This window comes from Bos grunniens, chromosome 1 (genome assembly GCF_055505025.1).
Source record: "Bos grunniens cultivar Pamir isolate PY7600 chromosome 1, Bosgru_T2T1.0, whole genome shotgun sequence".
Lineage (NCBI taxonomy): Eukaryota > Metazoa > Chordata > Mammalia > Artiodactyla > Bovidae > Bos > Bos grunniens.
Genome location: NC_141165.1, coordinates 23033159 through 23054239, shown reverse-complemented (window position 1 = coordinate 23054239; position 21081 = coordinate 23033159). Strand labels below are relative to the sequence as shown.

The window sequence follows — 21081 nt, the reverse complement described above, 5'->3', positions numbered from 1 at the left end:
CTCACCTCCCCAGGCCTCCAGGACCTCATCTATAGAGAGTTGTGGTCAAAATTCAAGGCAATGCAGGTAAAGACACCAGCCCAGTGTCTGGCTGCACTGTCGGCATCAATAATGTCAGGTTTACACACACACTCTTGTGTTCTCATGAGCAACCTTCCACAGAGCTGGAAGCAGCCATCACAAGGGCTGGAATCTGAAATCTACCAGCATTCAACGCTGTCCGGCCTGGAGAAGGGGAGGGGTCTCCGATGTCCTGGCCCCAGCCCCTCAGGGATGGGTTTCTCCAGGGTCCCCAGCACCACATGCCAGCACCTCTTAGCTCAAGCAGGGGCCAGCCAAGGCACCACCACCGGGAGCCGCACAGCTGCACAGGCGTCAGCACGGCTTCACCTACAGTCACCTGGCCCCTGACAAAATCAAGAAACAGATGCCCAGACACCTTGTGGAAGCCAAGAGAGCAGGCTGCCAACCCACTCTGCATGTGTCCAGCCAGCCAACCGTGAGAGAGTATCTCTAAATTACCCCCTGCTCACTTGACTGAGGAAGTAGCATTTGTTTTTATTTTCTAGGACAGACAGTCAATCAGTCGTATGTGACAGAAATAAAGATAAATACCACCCATTGAACTTTAAATCAAAATGCTAATCCCAAGCTGACTTCTCTGTCAAGGTCTGACACTGAAGTAATTCAGCGGGCTTTGATTATGCCCAAAATTAATGCTCTGTTGGAGACTATGTCTATTAATCACAGATTCTGATGGCATGTTCATGCTTCTCCACTGGGTGACATCCCAAACTGTCCTGGTGGCCAGGAGACCTTTAGCTGGGTGTCCTTAGCTCACATATTATAAGGCAACATCCAAACAGGAGGATCCAGAAAGACCACTTGATATTTATATAGTGAAAAGGCTCAAAGGGTAGGGTCATCCCTAAGAAGAAGCTAGATGGTGACATGTTCTGAGCATAAAATGATGGCAAAGCATTATTCTATCTTCACTAAGGACCAAGCCAGAGAGGTTTAGGGTGGTCAAACTGAGTTCGGTAGAAAAGAACCCAGAGATGAGCTCACACACAGATTCCCAAATAACCAGAAAGCGCATCCCAAACGACCATCTTAAGTCGAGAGTTTGGTTTGTGTGAGAAAAATAGAGCTCTTGTCTCCAGAGGTCTGCTAGAAGGGACAGTTAGGGATCCAGGTTATAACACCAAATGCTCATTTCATCTCCATAAAACCCAATCCCTAAATCTCCCATCAGTCTGAACCTCTCACTCCACATGTATCTATTGATCACTTACTGTGTATCAGGCTCTCGTCCAAGCATTTGGGATATGTCTGAACAAAACAGTAAGATTTGCATTCTAGGGGATGAGGTGAGCTCTCTGGCCAGGCCTTCTCATCTCTGCCTGGAATGACATGGAAGCCTTCGAGTTGGCCTTTTCCTTCTGTCTTAGCAGCCTCCCATCCATCACCCACACAACAGCAAGAGCAACTTTCTTAAATATAAACTTGACCCAAATCCTTCAGTGGTTCCCCTGCTTAAGACTGAGAGTCCATACTTCTTAACAAGCTCCTGGGCAGGCCTCCACAAACCTCCACTGCTTGTCCCTCCAAATTCAACTCACGTTTTTTAAAATCTTATTTTTTATGGCTGTGCTGGGTCTTTGTTGTAGCCCATGGGCTTCTCACTGCGGCGGGTTCTCTTGTTGCAGAGCACGGGCTCAGTAGTTGTGGCCTCAGGCTCGGCTGCCCCAGGGCATGCGGAATCTTTCTGAGCCAGGAATTAAACCTGTGTCCCCCTGAAACCACTGGACCACCACAGAAGTCCTCAACTCACTTGAGAAATATGGGCGGATGGGAGCAGCTCAGTAGACACAGTGCTGGTCAGCCCCGGCCAGCTGTTGGCTGTCCATCTCCACTCCACATCCCTGCTCTTCACCCATGAAAAACCTCCTTCAGCTTCAAGACTCAGCTTCAGGGCAGCTCCTTTCCGAAGTCCTCAGGCTTAGCCAGTCCCAGTGCTCGACCTCCCAGTACACTGGGCCTCCATCAGTCCTGCACCCGCTGCCCGAGGCAGCTGCTCTCTGCTCATCTCTCCCACAAGACTGAATTCCATTTAGCCTGAAACAGTGCTTTCTACATTTTGTAGTCCCAGCACAGTGTCTGGAACATACTAGGTGCTCAATGAAAATTTACTACCCTGAACCAATCATACCATAAAACCTAACCACCCTTTAGTACATTGTTTCCATGGAAAAATTGTGTTCCAAGTCCTGCCCGGCCTGTCGAGGACATGGCGTGCCTACTCAGCCTCACTGCAATGACACAGGTCCATTCAGCACACTCTATAATGTGCTGGCCTTGCCATCAAACCAGAGGGCCTGGCTGGAGGTCCTAGGGGCAGCACGGGGCTTCTGACAGATAAAAGCTGGAGCGTCTAGCTGGGTTTGCCTCTGTGGCCTCATGGGGGAATGAGGGCCCCAAAGAAGCCCAAGGTGGTTTCCCCCGGATGCCGGCTCACAGCCCTGGCACAAAGGATGGGGGGTCAGGTCACTCTGAGCGTACGTGTGGTAGCTCGACTCCGACCTGTAAAAAGTCAAACCTCTCTCCAAGACAGAAAAACTCATTTATAAAGGACTTAAACTATCATTAGTGGTCATTACTAAGACGTACCCAACACCAGTATCTTCTAGAAGCCAGAGCCACGTTAGCCATCAAATACGCTGGCCTACAGGACTAGAAAGTTCATCCCCTGCAGTCCTTCTCTGGCCCCTCTGATTATGTCAAGAAGAAAGTTTCAAGCAGAGATTGTGTCTCATTAGCAACTCTCCACCACTTATTAAGTTCACTTTTTAAGGAATCACGAACAGGTTTCAGAAATCAAAGTCAAAGGCTGGAGTTCGATAACAACGTCATGGTCCTTACGTTGACGTCACCTGCAATTTGTGACAAGTGAGACTGTCTTACCCCTGAGATTGATGGAATCAACGTTCCTTCTTGAAATACATTTATTTAAGGTTTTAAGTGAATGGATTTAGGAAAAACATTAAATCTATACAAGCACATAAGGGGTGGGGGGGAGTCACAGCAGTGACCTCAAGATGGCTAGAGCTGGAGACAGAAGGGCCTCAGATTAACAGGGCAAATTCTCAGCAGCTATGATGACTCAGGGGCTTCCCAGGTGGCGCTAGTGGTAAAGAACCCGCCTGCCAATACAGGAGACAAAAGAGACATGGGTTTGATCCCTGAGTCAGGAAAATCCCCTGAAGGAGGGCATGGCAACCCACTCCAGTTTTCTTGCCTGAAGAATTCCATGGACAGAAGAGCCTGGCAGGCTACAGTCCATGGGGTCGCAAAGAGTCGGAAACAAATGAGCAACTGAGTGCATATACACTCACAAAGGTTAGCTTGGGGATGAAGAATCAGTTCCGCTGTAGGGAAAACATCCTTGCAGAAACAGAGGCAGCCCACAGGAACGACTTTGGAGACCTGTCAGACCATGTCAGATGGGTAGGATAGGCCAGAAGCAAACTTCTGCTTCCTGTTTTGAAGAGACCTGAACAAGTCTGTTAATGTGGAGGAATAAAACGAGAAAAGGAGGGTGGGATGCAGTGGGCATGGTCCCAGAGCATTTTCTGGATCCTGAATCTATCTGCTCAGCCATGGGGTCAGGCAGTTGGCCTAGAACTGCAGGGTCAGGTTCCAGCTCAACAGACCACAGCTTCTTTCATTAGAACCTAAAACCTTGCGGGCCCATTCCTGGTCTCCCAGCCGCTCCTGCATCCCTGAGGGTCAGTGCTTTCAGAGCTCTGAGAAGCTGCCTGCCTGGACAGGACACTCGATCTCAATTATGCCAGTGAGGAGTCCTTGTATGACACATCTTCCCAGAGGAATTTCTCTATCGGAAGGTGTTAGGCGCAGTACTCTGGTTGTGGACGCCACTCACTTGACATGAATAGGAAGTCTCTATCCATTTCAGGAAAGCAGGGAGAGCTGATCGAAGTCATGAGGATGTATGCCCACTGCCCACCTCCCCACCTTTGCTGTCTGAGTCCTTGCTGACTTCTGAGGGGAAGGAGGATATATTCCATGCCTCTCCCCTTGCTTCTGGTGGGTCGCTGGCAATCGCTAGCATTGCTCAGTTCACAGATGCTTCACCCCGATCCCAGCCCTCAGGTTCAAACAAAATTGTCCCCAGGCACATGGATCATCCAGACTTCCCCTCTTGACCAGTCACACTAGGTTAGGGCCACATGGCCACCCTACTCCAAATGACCTCAACTCAATTTAATTATATCTGTGACTGTCCATTTCCAATAAGGGCACACTCTGGGGTACTGGGGGTTAGAATTTAACATATGTTTGAGGTGGGGGTGTAATTCAACCCATAATGAGTGTATAATGCAGTTCTTTATACTGAATATGGTTCCTATAGGTCTAAAGTCATTTCATAATTAAAGTTGTTTTTTTTTTAAGAGAAATGTAAAGGAGTTCTGAGAAGGACTGAAGAACAGGTGTGCTGGAGAGGACAACACTGCTGGGGAGCCTCTCAGAGCCCTTATAACAGCCCAGCAGGGAGACTGCTGCCACGAGGCACATGAGGGAGGCAACCTTCCCAAGTCCCAGTGTCCCCCGGAAAAAGACAGCCTCCAACTCCCCACCCCTGAGTTGAAAGACTCACTCAGGACCAGGGTCAAGAGTACAAATTAATTTTTTTTCCCATCAAAACAAGCATGCAGCAGGCATGCTTGCCCAGCATCTCAATAGATGCTCATGGTGGCTAATTAGAAGAATGTTGCTGAACAAAGACAACTAAATAATCTTGGGTTTCATAGAATTTTATTCCACAGCATCTCTTAAAAATAGCACCACCATATGAGAGTTTTTCATTCATTCAAATCATGTCTGAGGAACAGCACATCTCTACGGCAATACTTCATTGACTGCAGGAAGAAAGGGGCTCTGGGAGATGGTAGGTGCTCCCCAGAGTACGAGCTGGGTGATGGAGACTTCTGCTCAGACCTCCCCCTTTAAGCCTCCAGAGAAGGGACACAGGGCCATCCTGCATGGCCCACCCCAGGGTTCTGTCACCTGTCATACTATTTATTCCTCTGCAATATGAAAAATATTGAGGTGGCACCATCCTAACCAGAAATTTCCCATCCCAGAGAAGATGGTTAGCCAATCTGGGGACCACACACTGACTCAGCATCCATGCGTGCCCAGGACTGTGCTGACCAGTCTCTAGGGAAGCCCATCAGATCCTGTCTGTGACCCTTAGCCTCTTCCTGGCTGGGGTCAGCCTGTGGTCCCCCGCAGTCATTCCCCAGCGTACATGCCTTGTTGGACCACCCTGGAAAACCACAGAGAGTGGAAACAGCACTAGAGAGGGCCCAAGAGAGATTCTCTGCTTCTATCCACTGCAGGACCCTAATTCAGCTTCTCAAGGTTTCAGAGTCCTGATCTATAACATGATTAGACTGAGTCAGATGCTGGGAATTAATGCATTTTCAGGTACAGTCGTCCACCTGGAGACTAAGCCTCCAAAAGGTTCTAATGGACCAGGAACAGAACAAGAGGACAACAACCTCCCAGGCCAAAATACCCCATTTGTCTGTATTCCAATTGGCTGGCTGTCTACCAGACTTCTCATGATGGCACTGCATTCAGACTCAGAGTCATCACTGGTCTATTAATACCCCAGGATCTTTTTTGTTCCCATTCATACACCATTAGTTTAGCCTCTGTTTCTTTGCTGCAGTGATTTTTCACCAACTATTCACAGAAAGCCCCAAATGCCACAGAGAAGTGAATTTTGCACATTTATTCCAACTTGGACATTATCTCTTTTCTTGAAAACTATCCAAAGTGGCAAGCAGATGTCTTTCCTCAGTGGATTATCAAGGAAGAGACAGCAGGAATCCAGATCACAGGTCCTCAAGGGAGGAAGCTTCTGGAAGCCAGGCAGTCAAGGAGGCTTCCTCAGTCCCAGAAGGCAGGAAACAGGCCAACCTCCTGGAGATTCAAATGGGAAGGGCAAAAAACAGGATCAGGAAACAAGCGTCAGCAAAGAGATGCTGGCAGGACAGGCACTGCCCATCTGAGGAGCAGCCCAGATGAGCACAATGGCTGTTTTCTGCCAGTCAGCACCCACTCGTCCTACTTTTCATAACTGTCCATGGTCTCTGTTTGCAATTTCACCCACCCTTTAGAGTGCCCCAACTCGTACCCCTTCAGTTGCCCAAGGGAAAGCATAATCTAGGCCCATCAGTGAACTGCAGCCCCTGGGTATGGTGACCAGTTCAGGGATGAGCATGTGACCTAGGTTGGCATCAACCAGAATGACTCCCAGGATCTGTGCAGGAACTTCCAAGAAGTGAATCTCCCTGTTTGCGTTGTATCAGGACAACGGACCTATTGATGGTGATGGGAGAACATGCGGCCAACCCAGAGGAAGTGGGGCCGAAAGACAGAAAGACACTGAGTCACGCATCCAGCCCACTGCACCCAGTCACACCTGAAACCAGCACCACAACATACTTGAACTGCATGGGTGAGGCACGCGTATGTGTGTATATATGTATTGATTTTGCTTCCTGTCACTCAAAAGTGAAATAGTTGGAATGGATGTAGCCATCAGCTCAGGCTGGAGAGAAGAGAAAGTACTAGACTAGAGTGTTAGATTAACCTGGTCTCTGATCCCAGCACTGCCACATGTTAGCTGGGCGAGTTAGAATAAGCCACTGACCTTCGACAAGCCTGCTTCCTCATCTACAAAATGGACATAATAATTCATGGGCTGGTGTATGTGTAAGCACGGGCTCCTTGAATATTGGCAGAATCTGTGGCATTTGTGCTCGATGCTGTGGGAGACACTGAAGCACTCTGGACAGAGAATGCACTCTACGGGAAAAGTGCTTTATGGTCATTATCCTGGGCTCTGTACCAGCAGATGTACAGAGGCGAGGGGCACCGGAAGCCCGCTGTGTGACAGCGGGGAAGAGGCAGCAAAGCCCACTGGCCCAGTGTCGGATACTGAGAGCGGAGGCCTCTCCCGCATGGACCCCACTGCCCAGTGCTGACAAAGAAGTCACTTGCCCCTCACGGCCTATTCCCTGTAAAATAAGTGACCCCTGCCCCTTTTCTCCAGAAGATGTTGAGAATTAATGATGAGCTCTACAAACTACTTGGTACCCCCTGCAGAAAGCCGCTGTATGGCTATAAGGGGGTGATTAATTTCTTCTCTTTAAATGTCTCAGTATCATTTGCCAAAACGATGATTTATTATTTAGACAACCTTTATATTTCCAAGGGGCTTTAAAATCATTTATAGTGGAGAATGAAATAAAAATGATTAGGGCCCTGAAAAACAGGGGTAGTGAGGAAACACAGAAGGAAGTGAGGGTTATTCATCCAGAAGCAGAGAAGGCAGATGAAGGACACAGCAAGAACTGTCAGTTATATGGAGAACAGTACCACCAAGGAGAGGCCTGACTCTTCTCCCTGCATGATGAGGGGGAAAGACATGGGAAGAGAGATGCACTGTACCCCAACTTCCAGAGGCTAGACATCAAGGTGACAATGGGAAGCTGGACAGGGTGTGGAGAAGGGAACCCTCCTCCACTGTCGGTGGGAATGTAAGTTGAGGCACCACTATGGAGAACAATATGGAGGTTTCTCAGAAAATCAAAAACAGAACTACCATATGATTGAGCAACTCTACTCCTGGGCAAATATCCAAACAAAAATACAAATCAAAAAGATACATGCATCCCCGTGTTTATAGCAGCACTGTTCACAACAGCCAAGACATGGAAGCAACCTAATTCCCATAGACAGCTGAAGAAAGATATGGTACATATATACAGTGGAATACTGCCCAGCCATAAAAAAGAATGAAATAATTGCATTTGCAGCAACAGTGGATGCAAGTAGAGATTACCATACTAAGGGAAGTAAGTCAGAAAGAGAAAGACAATTGCCATGTGATATCACTTGTACATGGAATCTAAAATATGGCACCAATGAACCTACCTATGAAATGGAAACAGACTCACAGACAGAACACATCTGGGGTTGCCAAGGGGGAGTGGGTTGCAAGAGGGGTGGAGCTTGCAGTGCAAGAGACTGGGGTTCGCAGATGTGAGTTTTTATATAGAGAGAGTGGATAAACGACACGGTCCTACTACAAAGCACAGAGAACTATATTCAATATTCTATGATAAGCCATAACGGAAAATAATATTTTAAAAGAATATATATTATATAATCGATATATCTCATCACTTTGCTGTATAGCAGAAATTAACACAATATTGTAAGTCACCTATACTTCAATAAAAAATATTTGAACAATGACAACAGGAAGAACTTCCTAAATATATACTCATTCTAAGCACCACATCTAAAAATGTTTTCATTGCCTTTTACGATATAATATTATCTGTGGGGAAATACTACATGGAAAGACAGTGCCGATACAAAGAAAGACATCTTCAGGGAATGAGAGGACGAATAAAGGGGGAGTAAACTGAGAGTGAGAAGGCAAATGTAATTCTTCTTTAAGGAAGAAAAAGGTAAAAACAGTGAACACTGTATCCCATGGGCCAACCCATGGGGGAAGGTGGGGAGCAGACGCTATTCATACACAGGGGAAGCACGGAGGTCTACTGGAGGGTGATGGACTGAGTAAGAACCACCAACTTGAACTCCTTTCCTGATGAAAGTTTTCCTAAGCCACTAAATCATGCTGTGTCTCTATTTCAGTAAGGCGCTTCATGAAATGGTGCATCAGATGGAGAAGCGGAGGCCAAGACAAGTACAAATTGGTGGATTCACAGCTGGCAGAATAATAGTACCCAAAGAGGGCCCCCTGGAAGCAGCATTTCCTGTGAGACTTCACAGGCTCAGTGCTCTCTGGCATTTTTATCAACCGCTTGGATGAAACTCTGCAAAGGGACATTCATCCAACCTCCGTTGCTGGGAGACTCAGCCAAAACCAACCAGATAAAATGAACGGTCCTGCATGCCGAGGTTCAAAACCATCCCATCGGAGCTGGAGCAGATCCGGCCTCACTGGCATGTTAAACTGCAGATGAATGGCTAGGCTCCTGGAGCTGACTGACGGCGGATCCCCACGCTCCCCACACACCCTCCGGACATCAGGATTCACCCACAGGCTGGCCACTGACTGTCTTCTGGTTTTGAAGGTCAGAGGCCTTGCACATTAGGGCCCACCACAGGGCCAGTCACCTGCATGACTGTCATCTCTGAGCCTGGACTGAGTTTCATCTCACACGACAAATTCAAGTCATTGCGTGTGTCCCTGTGAGTACTGTGTGTAACAGTTGCCCTGGAAATGGAGCAGCTGGTGATGATGATGCTTCATTTTATGCCACAATTCTGCAGGTTGGCTGGGCTCAGCAGGGTAGTTCCCACTGAGGGTCACTCAGGAGCTGTAGTCTAATGTTGGCAGGGTCTACGGTCACCTCTACCAAGCTTGATGCTCAAATGGCTGGACATACACCTGGAACCCCTCCACGTGGCTTCCCCACGTGGCTTGGGCACCTTACAACATGGCAACTGGGTTCCCAGCATAAGCATCCTGACAGCTAGAGTTCCCAGACATCCAGGTGGAAGCTGCGAGATGCTGGTGACCTAGCTTTGGAAGGTCCATCACTTCTGCCACATTTTATCGGTGGTGAAACTCACTGAGACCAGTCCAGACTCCAGGGAAGGGGAATTTGATTCTGTGCTGGTGCAGGCCCACTGCCAAAGAGCATGTGGGATGGAAGATGCTGTTGCAGCCCTCTTTGAACAACATAATCAGCTACAGCTTTTAACAACATGGAGCACTGCAATGAGAATGATTCCAACTGGCAAAAGGATCCAGGGCTCTCGGGTCACATGGTTGGAACTCCAGACCTAGTGCCTTTCAGCCCCAGCATATTCAGCATCTGGGCTCAACCACCCAGTCTCCTTCCAGAAACCCACTTGCCTTCCAGTACTTGACCCCCGACTGCCCCTTCTCCACTGTCATCCCCGGCCTGCTATGCCATGTCGGCAGGAATTAATCCCCTCCCTATGCTGGGCACACAAGGAACCAATCATCACTCAGCCAACTGCAATGCCCCAGGATTACAAAACAAAAAACAAGAAAGGAAAAATTAAAAGTACTGTCCTTTTAGCAAACTGTCAAAGAAAACTTTTAGAGAAGTCAAATTTGTTTTTGGTAATTCTGTGACTTTGCAAGCAGAAGCATTCAGTGGTTTATCAAGCCCCTGTATTTGCTTGTATTTGCTCTGAAGATCAGTGTGTCTCCCTTGGAGAAATCTGATGCTGGGGGAGGGTGGGTGGCAGGCCTGTACAGCTGGGCTAATGGATCATGTTTTATATCCTCTCTGCCATGGCTTCCCATGTTCCTGCCTGCTTGTCTCTCTGCTGAGCCAAGCATCTGTCTGTGACAGCACAGCCTGTTGCCACAAAAACTGATGCTATCCCCAACTTCTGACTTCAGGCAATAAAATGTCTTTGGGTTTACAATTTCCTGCGAGGGCCTCAGTGTGAGTCTTCCCATGGTTGGTGCTCAATGGGAAACTTATTAGCTTTTAATATTCATCATATTCCTTACCACCAATGGCCTCAGGGGAATAGGAGAAAGACTCCTACCTTCGGGGGGTGGGGGCGGGGCGGGGGGGGTGGTACCCAGAAGTGGCTCTGGTGTTACCTTAGCCAAGTTGGGCCTTAGTTTCTCTATCTGTAAAATGAAAAGGAGGATGCTTAGCCTTTGGGGTTACCTGTCACAAAGCCTGCAGGAAGGCAGACACTCAACAGGCAAGCCCTCTCTTCCCCAAGACCTCAGAGCTCTGTTTTAAAGAACCTGTGTGACCTGAATCAGTAGGAATCCTGGCAGATACTGGGGACTGGCAATGGGGGCTAGAAATTCTGAGCATCGGAGAGGACTAACTAACTCTGAGCCCCTTTGCCCTCTCTCCCTTTTTCCTCTGTCCTCACTCTCTGCTTCCCCAGGGTTCTGCAAGGTGTTTCTGCCCAGAAGGGGCCCAGTGAAGCAGGAGAAGCTTATCCTCAGCCACACCCGTCTCCTCCTCTTCCTCGCTCCTTTCCTCCTCCTTCAGCACTTCCTTCCCTCCCACACTCCATAATCCAGAGCCTGACCCTCCTTTAGTCTAGGAAGACCTGCCTCCCACCATCCCAGGGCACTCATCTGTCAGCCTGGGCAGCCCCATCTGGGAAGAACCCACCCTGCGGGCAGCTTTGAACGGAGGTGCAGGCTCTGCTCTGGGCTCCCTGATGCCCCCAGCAGGCATGGCCTGGTTTCCCTGGGACACCTTGCTCCTTCCAATCCCCAAGTCCAGGGTGACCTCCTGCTCCCTTTCGATTCTCCCTTGTGCAAGCTCCACCCGACTCCTTTCATTAAGCCCACTGCTCACAGAAGACATCTCTCATCTGGGAGAGCTTCCTCTGCAGTTGTATTCTGGAGGCTTCTCTCTGAATTTACTTTCTCCATCAAGGAGGCAGGTGAGTCACTTGCATCAGTTCATCATTTCTCCTGAGAGACTTAATGACTTTTAAGCAAAAACAATTAACTGAGAAGCCACAGGCCCAGGCTTTTCAACCCAGTGCTGGGTGCTCGGGGGTACAGGGAATTGGGAAGCTGGTTGGTCCCACTGAGGGGCAAGGGATGGCCCAGTGCCCCCCATCAAGGGCAATTCTGTTTCCTCCCTAGCTGGATGGGAGGCCAGAGTGTAGGTCTTGCTGAGTCTGGCCCCAAGGTGGACAGTCTAGCTGCCTTTTTGCCAAGTCAACCTCCCACACAGCTCACCGATCCCCATGCACTCTGCCAGCAATTCTGAGGACACAAATCTCTTCCAAGGTGACTGAAAACAATCTTTTTTTTCTAATTTTTTTTGAAAACAGCAAAATCTGCTATGTAGAAACAGAAGGGTCCCTGATGTAACTAATCTGTCATCTTTGCAAAATGAGGCAAAATAAAAAAGGACCATACTTTGGTGAGGGGTGGCTCACTAGAGCAAGGTGGGGAGAAGGTGGAAAGGTTCTGCTCACACACACTATGGAATATCCTACAATTTTAAATAAGAATCACAGGTGTTCCTGAAGTGTCAGGGCCAGGTTCTGACTTTAGGGGGCAAATTCTTTTGCAAGAGGAATGAGAAAGGGAAGCATGTACGCTGGCTACTGCCCCCACCCCACCAGCCTGCACACACCATCAGCCTGACATCTCAGCTCACCTGCAGCCAGGTGGGAGTGAAGGATGACCAGTATCAAAGGTGAGAGACACCAGTCTCTGGCAAGTCTAGGCTAGGAGGGTGTCTATGGAATATGCCCATGTCTGGGGACAGCCCTGAAATCTCCTGTGTGGGGACATGGCTGGTGGGGACCAGGAGTTGTGTGGCCAGGAGACTGCGTTCTAGGCAGGAGGGGAGTTGGGGGGAAAGGGTGTGTGTCTGCCAGCTGAAGCAGTCCTTTACACAGGGACCCAAGAACCCAGCAAAGCATGAAGATCCCCCCAGCTTCCACACCAGTTCCCAAACTGGTAACACCCTGTTAGCCCTGCCTGTCCCATTTTAACAGTCTTTACCTGTCCATTTACTCTATGTTCTCCTGAGATGCTGCCTTAGAGGGGGCTGCTCTATTCTTAGCTTGTGGCCCCAGTTCTGAGTGCCAGAGATGCAGTTTCAATCCCTGGGTTGGGAAGATCCCCTGGAGAAGGAGATGGCAACCCTCTCCAATATTCTTGCCGGGAAAATCCCATGGACAGAGGAGCCTGGTGAGCTATATATAGTCCATGGGGTCACAAAGAGTCGGACACAACTGAGCGACTAAGCACACACAGAACCTACCTCCTTGCCTCCAACTGTCCCAAACACAGGGAGAAAAGGGACACAGAAAGGCGGGACCCCAGGGGCAGGACAAACAGTGCCAGCTGCCCCCAGCCCCCAGCCCCACCATCCCCGCCCCAGCCTCGTTCCCATAAAGAGAAGCACTGTTTCTATCCACATTAGAACTTCTCCTGCCCAAGAATCCTTAGAGAAATTGACAGATGTCCACCTTGGAACTCTCACAGGGCTGTGCCCCCATCGCCTCTGGTCTGGGAATGTCTGCCTCCTTCTGAATTTAGTCTTCGTGGGCTACACAATCCAGCCTTCAAGTATTTTAGGTTTTTTAATTTCACATTTTATCTTGTCCACTTGGGCTTTTACCGTTTTTTTTTTTCACAGTAATTGTTATCACTCTCTTTTATCTTTACTTAACCTTTTTTCACTTGCACTAATTCTTTCTGGCAATTAGTTCCCTGGTTTTACCATTTTACTATCATTTTTAAAATTCCATATCTTCTTAATTCGAATACCTTTTCTTCATTTTAAAAATCAGTGCTCCCTCTGAAGGCTTATCTGATCTCTCTGCTCCTATTTCCCAGCAGCGGGAGCAGCCAGCCGGTGCAGACATTCGGAGGCGGGCAGGCCGGGAGTGCCAGGAGAAGAGGGGGCAGCGGGTGGGGGGGGGCACACTGCAGACACATAAATACATGAAAAGCAACTACCGAGAAGTGCTGGTGAAGAAGCACCTGGGCCCTGGTCTCCTGTCTCTAAGCGGAATAACCTGCGTCACTTTCGGCCTGTGATCAGAGAGCTCAGCCCCCATGATCTGAAGAGTTACCCCTGACCATCTCTTCCTCCACTGCATCAAGGCAGCCAGTTGCCAGTCTAAGGGGAGGCTCGCTGGAAGGATGGAGGGAAGGAAGGAAAGGAAGGGGGAGGGACAAAGGGAGGGAGGAGTATTCTGAACCCTCCTGGTGGATAAGCCTCTCCGAAACGGGGAGGCGTTGCCCCTCTCCCCAGACTGCAGAAAGGCCATGGTACAGTGGCAGACACATACCTGCTCTCTAAACCTGAGCCCTCTTCCCAGATGGATGCTCACTCCATTTCCCAGGTCCTGTCCAGCTGGGACCATGAGAGGAGGGGCAGTGAGGTGTCAGCTCCAGGCTGGGAAAGTAAGAACGGGTGGACTCCTCCTCCACCAGCACAGTCCCGCCACTGGCCTCCAGGGACTGTGATGCGAGAAGGAAACACACATTTATCTCGTCAGGTAACAGGTTTGGAGTCAGCTGTTACGGCAATTAGCGGACATCGGCCAAATCAGACATTGTCACCAGAGGTGTCCATCTGTCCTCAAGCTGTGCCCACCCCGGTGAGGCTCGGACAGGAGGTGGGAAAGGCAAGGCCGGGCTGGAGACAGAGGTGAGAGTGTCTGTTACACGGAAGCCCCATTAGGGCAGAGAGGACAGAACGGGGCTGCAGGAGCTCGGGGCAGGGCAGCCGCCTTGCCCACAAGCAGGAGGGTCTGAGCTGCTGCGGGAGGCAGGATATGGGTGGGAAGGGCAACCTAGCTTCTCCAAGCAGAACCCCCAGGCTGCAGCCTTGAGGAGGGGAAAGAAGGATGCATCTACTGAGTGCCCACCACTCACCCAGCACTGCACCAGGCACTGGACACGTGTCATCTCACTCCCTACTGAAGCTCCCAGCAGGGGGTCTTACTCATCCCATTTTACAGAGGAGTTGACTGTCCAAGGCTTTCTGGGACAGAGCATCTCACGTGCAGCAGCTCCAATTCCTAGTCAATAATCTCTTACTGGTTAGAGGGCAGGAGCAATTCCTACACGATAACTCTTTCTGCTTAGAGAGCAGGAGGTTGGACCCCATCGACCCCAAATGAAGACAGGGATGCAGTCTTTGAGACCACCCAGCACATACCACTGCACCTCCCTGTGGGTGGGAATCCTGTCTGCTGGCCCCCTGTGCAGAGCACCGAGGCACAGATAGTAGGAGGACCCAGCCCCAGCCCTCAACGTTTAGGAAAAGGAGGGACACACACCCAAGGGAAAACCCCAATTTACCATGGGAATGGTAAGACAGAGGTGTGTTTCTGCCTTCCCACCTTGCATTCACCGTGTTCAGTTCAGAGCTCACCTCTGCCACCTCTCCTGTTTGGTACCCCACATACAGACCCATTTCTGTCCTCTCAGACAGCCCTCTCTGTGCCAGTGCTGGCCCCTAAGGATCCTTTGGTGTCTGACCTCCTACTCCACCCTGTTTCCAGCCAGGCTACCTGTTCTCTTCTGCTCCTCAGACTCTGCTCAACCTATTTGCCCTAAAACACAGTCATGTGAGAGGAGAGGCCAGATGGGTAGAAGACTCCTGGGGGACCATATCATTGTCCCCAGTCGCAAGGGCCCACCACGGTCAGGTCACACATCAGAAGCCAAGACATCCCCCACACCTTCTGCTACTGCCTGTCAGGCTCTTAGGGCACCAGGGACTTCTGATCTCATTACTCCAGAGTTGAACACAAGTTTCTCACCTGTGGAGTGATGTTCAAAGAACAGTAAAATCTACCACAATGGTTTGGGAATCTTCCAGAAATGTGAGATGGTCATTTGGGGTACATCCCGTGCCTAGTTATGCCTTTCCTTTCCACATCCTTCCTCCCCATGTGGCCCTTGGCCACAGAGTCAGGGGCACAGACAGCCCCACAAGCTCAGGTGAGCCAGGAATGAGGCAGAGAGGGACACTTGAGGGACGCTTGTTTGAGGAGGAGATGGATGGGAGCCCAGCCCTGGGACCTTGAGAGGTATCTGTGAACCAGGCTAGATGTGAAAGCAAGCCCCCACCTGTCACCCTGCCCTCCCATCCTCTGCTAGGTGGTGGGGTCTTAGACTTGGTCTCCACTATAAGGATGACCACTTGGCCCCCAGAATCAACTGCACCCACTATTATGGTAGAGGTGGCTTGCATCTCTAGAGTGTGGCCAGTTCTGGAAAGAGCATCTCATGTGCAGCGGCTCCAATTCCTACTCAATAACCTCTTACTACAGACCTCAGAGGGCAGGAGGGTGGACCCCATCAACCCCGTTAGACGGGCTGAGGTGACTTTCCAAGGTCATGGCAGCCAGTCCTCTGCGTCCAGTACCACACCTCTGCTGTTGAAGCACACCTTCAGTGTGAGGCCAAGGAGGGGCCCTGCATGGATCCTCCACCATGACAGGGAAATGAGTGCCATCCAGTACAACTGGAACCCACCACACACATCTACCTCCAGCTCCAGTGCTCTTTCTAGCTGAGCCAAGAGCCACACTGGCCATAAGTCCAGGAAGAGAGCATCAGGGCGTCCAGCCTTTAAGGGATGAAAGCACTGTGCAGACTCCAGAGCGGCCGGATGGACATTCCATGCTGAGGACAGCAAGTGCAGGAGCACACTCTCCAGCACCCCCAGTTCCCAGGGCCACAGAGAGAGAGGGCGAGGCAGACTGAGACCCTCAAACTTCATTTTAAAACTTTTTTATTCACAGAAATAGGCAGCCAGCCCACAGGCTAGAGTTTGAAGATCTGATTTTCTTTAAACTGCATTAAAATATTTATTTTGATTCCTGAGTTTTTGATGCCCCCTTAAATTTTGCACGCCTCACTCCTCTGATCCTAGCCCCAGGACTGTGCTTCCCTACCCCTACAAACATGAATCCTGGTCTAGCAAGAAGAAATCCTGGAGATAGGATGGGAAAGTGAACAGTGAGCCACAGGCTCTCTCCTTACTTGCCTGGGCTGCAGGATCTTCACCCTGACGCGCTCAATGGGGGTTAGTGACACGGAAGCCCTGCGGCTGTGATACCTGGTCGTGATGTCAGCTAATTAACCTCACCCCAGCACACACACCCGTGTATCAACTTTTCAGAGACAATTGGAGCCGACAGGACAGAAGCACACACCAGCAATGTAAGATCCACACAAGGTCTTAGTCGGCAGGGTAAAGACTTAGGGATCAGCTTGCTGGAGGAGGTGGCCTGGAGGTCTGCACTAAACAAAGAGACATTCTGAAGAAGTGACAATACTAACAGCTAAGCAGGTTGCCTCATTTATCTTTCACCACAATCTGAAGAGGTAAGGGGTACCGTCCCCACTTACCAGATGAGCACACCAGGCTTAGCGAGGTAAGTAGCCCAGGGTCAGAGATGGAACCTCAATTCAGGCTTGTCTGACTACAGCATTCTCCTAAAGTGCTCCAGAAAACAAAACAAAATAATTCCATCTGTTAAGGAAGCAACTTGGGGAAAAAAACCTGAGAGACAAGAGACCAAGGACCAGGTGCGGAAGGTACGGTGACTCCATCACTTACCTGTTACTGAATTGTGCTGAGTCTCAACTCCCAACCTCCCCTACCCCTCAAAAAATATGTGCTGATACATCAACATGGTAAAATACTCAACAATTGTTGAAACTGGGTGGTCAGCTATGGATGTTCACTGCACTATGATTTTTCTTTACTTTCAGAAATATTCATAATAAATTGGGAAAAAATAAAATGGCCACAGGTCAAAACTGATATATGACCCCATCAAAAAAAGTCCCTGGCATGAAAATAGCTGAATTAAAAATAGCTACATCAGACAGCTGCAGCAACCCTCTCCTGGCATTGTGAGAATATAAATTGGTTCAGCCTTTTGGAGGGTAACTTGCAGCATCCATCAAACTTTTAAACAAGACACATTTCATAAAAAACTCTTTATTTTCAAATAATAGCAATTAACACAAGAAAGTATCATGAATAGACCCCGATGCAGCCTGACCCTGAGATACCAGTTTTTAATGTTTTGCCACATTTGTTTTTTATACTCTACACATGTATTTTAGAGTATGAGAATATAATCGATTCCATATATGCTTTTGCATTATGTATACATTTATTATAAGACACACACACACTCATTTGCTTGTTTTCTTCCTGAGTCGTCTGAGAACAAGGTGCATACATGAAGAGAAAAAGGATATTCTCTTACTTTACTTCATTAAATACTTCATATTCTCTTTCATTACTTGGCCACAATGTACACATGTATGCTAAGTCGCTCAGTCGTGTCCAAGCCTTTGCAGCCCTATGGACTATAGCCCTCTAAGCTCCTTTGTCCATGGGATTCACCAGGCAAGAATACTGCAGTGGGTTGCCATGCCCTCCTCCAGGGGATTGTCCCACTCCAGGGATTGAACCCGTGACTCCTGCAGCTCCTGCATCACAGGTGGGTTCTTTACCGCTAAGCCACCGGGGAAGCCCATCTGACCACAATACAGGTGCTAAATTTGGAAATTTTAACATTGTGATGATATTTTTATCTAATGAGACCCTTTCCCTTAATTTGGGGAGTTCATTGTCAACTATCCAAATACCGTGATTTAGAACAATTTCTTTGCCAGGGTATAGTAAAGGATCATGTGTTCTATTTACTTGTCATGTCTCTTTGGTCTTCACCAATCTGGAGCAATTCCTTTTTTAAAAAATGTTCAAAATATTATTTGTTAAATTGTTTAAAGAGGCTACTTCCTTGATGCAAGAGTCTTAAAGCCTAGGGCTCACATTGAGGCAGATCTGAATTCAGTCCTTTCAAGGCAGGGCCTGAGATTCTGCATTTCCCACAAGCTCCCAGGTAAGGCCCATGCTCTGGCTCGCATACCACATGCTGAGTATGAGGTCAGAGAAGACAGCTGTGAGAACTGCTCCAGACCATTGCAAAAAGCATCCTGGATTCCCCAAGATGAAGCCATGTTGGCAGTGTTAGCTAGGCCCAGGGATTCAGGATGTAGCATAGATGAGAAGCCCTTCCCCACAGGAACATCTCCTGGGCTTTCTGGAGCCAGGAGAGCCAAGACAGAGGGGCACAAGTCACAGAAATGGGCTTCTCTGAGGTTCTCCAGCCCAGATGATTTTGGCCCAGGGAAGGGCAAGCCTGGCTAGAAGGGAGTCCTATATATGAATGCCTGCTTCTTCTACAAGCACAAACCCTCTACCTCCTTCAAGGGGTGTCCCTCCTTCAGGAAGCAATCCTGGTTACCCTGGCCACTCCATCTCTCCGTCCTCTGACCTCCAACAGCACCAGTCACCTGGCTGAGCCACTGAGCACTCACTTGGCTGAGCCACTGAGCACTCACTTGGCTGTACTGCTGCTCCATGTACTTGCCTTTCCTTTCCCCGTGCTAGGCCTCCACCTCTGCTACTTCTGCCATGACATGCACCCCCACCACTTTCCATCTCCACATGTTCAAGGTACAGTTTACCCCTCGGCTTCCTGTAATACAGGTCCTTTCAATGGTGGCTCCTTGTCTGAACCACCTTTGGACTCTCCATCCAGCCCCAGATGTGTCAGTCTTGTCTTCACAGTTAGATCTGGGTTCCTGTGCTGCTGTTGCTTTGTGCTTGATGAGCCTGGTTTTATGTCATGGTGGCACCAGCATCAGCCTCTCCCTGAGTGACCCTGAGCAGTGTGATAGGGACACAGTCCATCAACCATTCAACCATCCATCATTTACCAAGGGCCTCCCTTGTGCCAGGTCCTGGGCTGGATTCTGGGGGACCCTCAGAGACCCTCACCCTGCCCAGAGTCAGAAGTGATTCAGTGTCAGTTGCATCCTTGCTCATGGGCACAAGAGGTGCTTATGAGATGTGACACGGGGCCCAACCATGCCTATCAATTCTTGATGACACCGCGGCGGGCCTCTACATCCTTGTCATGTGTCACCGCCCCCATGATTACTGTGATCACTGATCATCATCATGCAAATACCAGGAAACGCGGCTGAAGCGCCTACATCATCCCTGGTGTTGAGAAGCCTGAGGAATCCTGCATCTGTCATCTACATTCAGAAATGAGCCAAAGTCATGACCTATGGCATGCACATACCAGTGGAATGCAGCACAGACCAGTGGATCTGGGAAGCCTCTCAAGAGGCGGAGCAGGAGAGGGGTGATGGAACGCCTCGGTGCCCTACTGCTGGGCCCAGCCTGAGGCCAGGCATCCTGAGCAGTGCCACACCAGCCCTCAGAGGACAGCCTGTGATGAGGAATCACACCTTTCCCCTTAGGAAGGAAACTCCAAAAGACGCCTGTAATAAGACCACCCTGGAGAAGCAGGATACTTGGGGGTCTCTGCCTGATTTCTGCCACCACCACCACAGAGGCCCAGGTCCTTCTACAATGCTGGGCAGGGGCAGGGCATGGACCCTCCCTTCAAACCCAGGAGTATGGCAGAGACAGGCCTGGCACTTACAGACAACACACAGGAAACAAGCACAGGGTGACACAACCCGGATGACCTGGACTGTGGTTTCCTGCAGAGGCTCACACATTCTCAAGGCAGGGACCACTCTGCAAGGTTCTGGCTCTGATCTAGGAATGCATTTCCTCCCTGATAACTGACAGCCATCCTCATTGAGAAGGTCATGGACCCCTGCCCCACCTCTAGGAATGAGACCCAGCAGGTACCAACCCTCTCTGCATACCACAGCAACCACAGTGGTCAGGTGAGAGTCGGGGAGAAGCTCCCCTGGAACCTCCAATCAACCATACACGTGGAAAGGGGCCCAAAACAGAAAACCCAATCACACACACACACACACACACAACAGACTAAACGTCTGAACATCATTTCATCAAAGAGTATGTATGAATGGCCAAGAAGCATGTGACAGGGACAACACTAATAAACAATGAAAATGAAAACCACGGGATGCTGTCATATACTCCCCACAATGGTTAAAATTAAAAAGATTGACAATAACAACTGTTGGTGAGGATGCTGGTGAGGAACTCTCATACGTAGCTAATGGAATGCAGAACGTCCAAAAAACACATTGGCAGTATCTTATAAAGATAAATTCACACTTATCATATCATCCAGCAATTCCATGCTCAGGTATTTACACAAGAGAAACAAAAACCTATTTTTCATTTTGTGTCTTCACAAAGACACATAAACTGTGGTCCAGAGCAGGACCTCCTAGACCAGTAGCTTTATTCACAAAAGCCAAAAACTAGGAACTAGAAGAAAATAGAGATCAACTATTAAATGCATAAACCAAGTATACATATAAACCAAGAATACACACACACACACACACATATGTATATGTCCATGGGGTCACAAAGAATCAGACATGACCAAGTGACTAGGCACAGCACCTTTATATACATATATATTCATTTGATTGAACACTACTCAGCAATA

At 49.2% G+C, this 21081-nt stretch overlaps 1 protein-coding gene and 1 long non-coding RNA gene across 2 annotated transcripts in view; both read right to left on the bottom strand.

Moving 5' to 3' along the window:
• Positions 1 to 21081, bottom strand: part of EPHB1 (EPH receptor B1) — a 471534-nt gene that overhangs the window by 434302 nt on the left and 16151 nt on the right. The gene's annotated exons all lie outside the window — the stretch shown is intronic.
• On the bottom strand, positions 5807 to 17088 carry LOC147379127 (uncharacterized). The gene is made up of 2 exons (XR_015132445.1): positions 16994 to 17088; positions 5807 to 6012 (listed from the first exon to the last, which is right to left on the bottom strand). It is a non-coding gene; the product is annotated as an uncharacterized LOC147379127 (long non-coding RNA).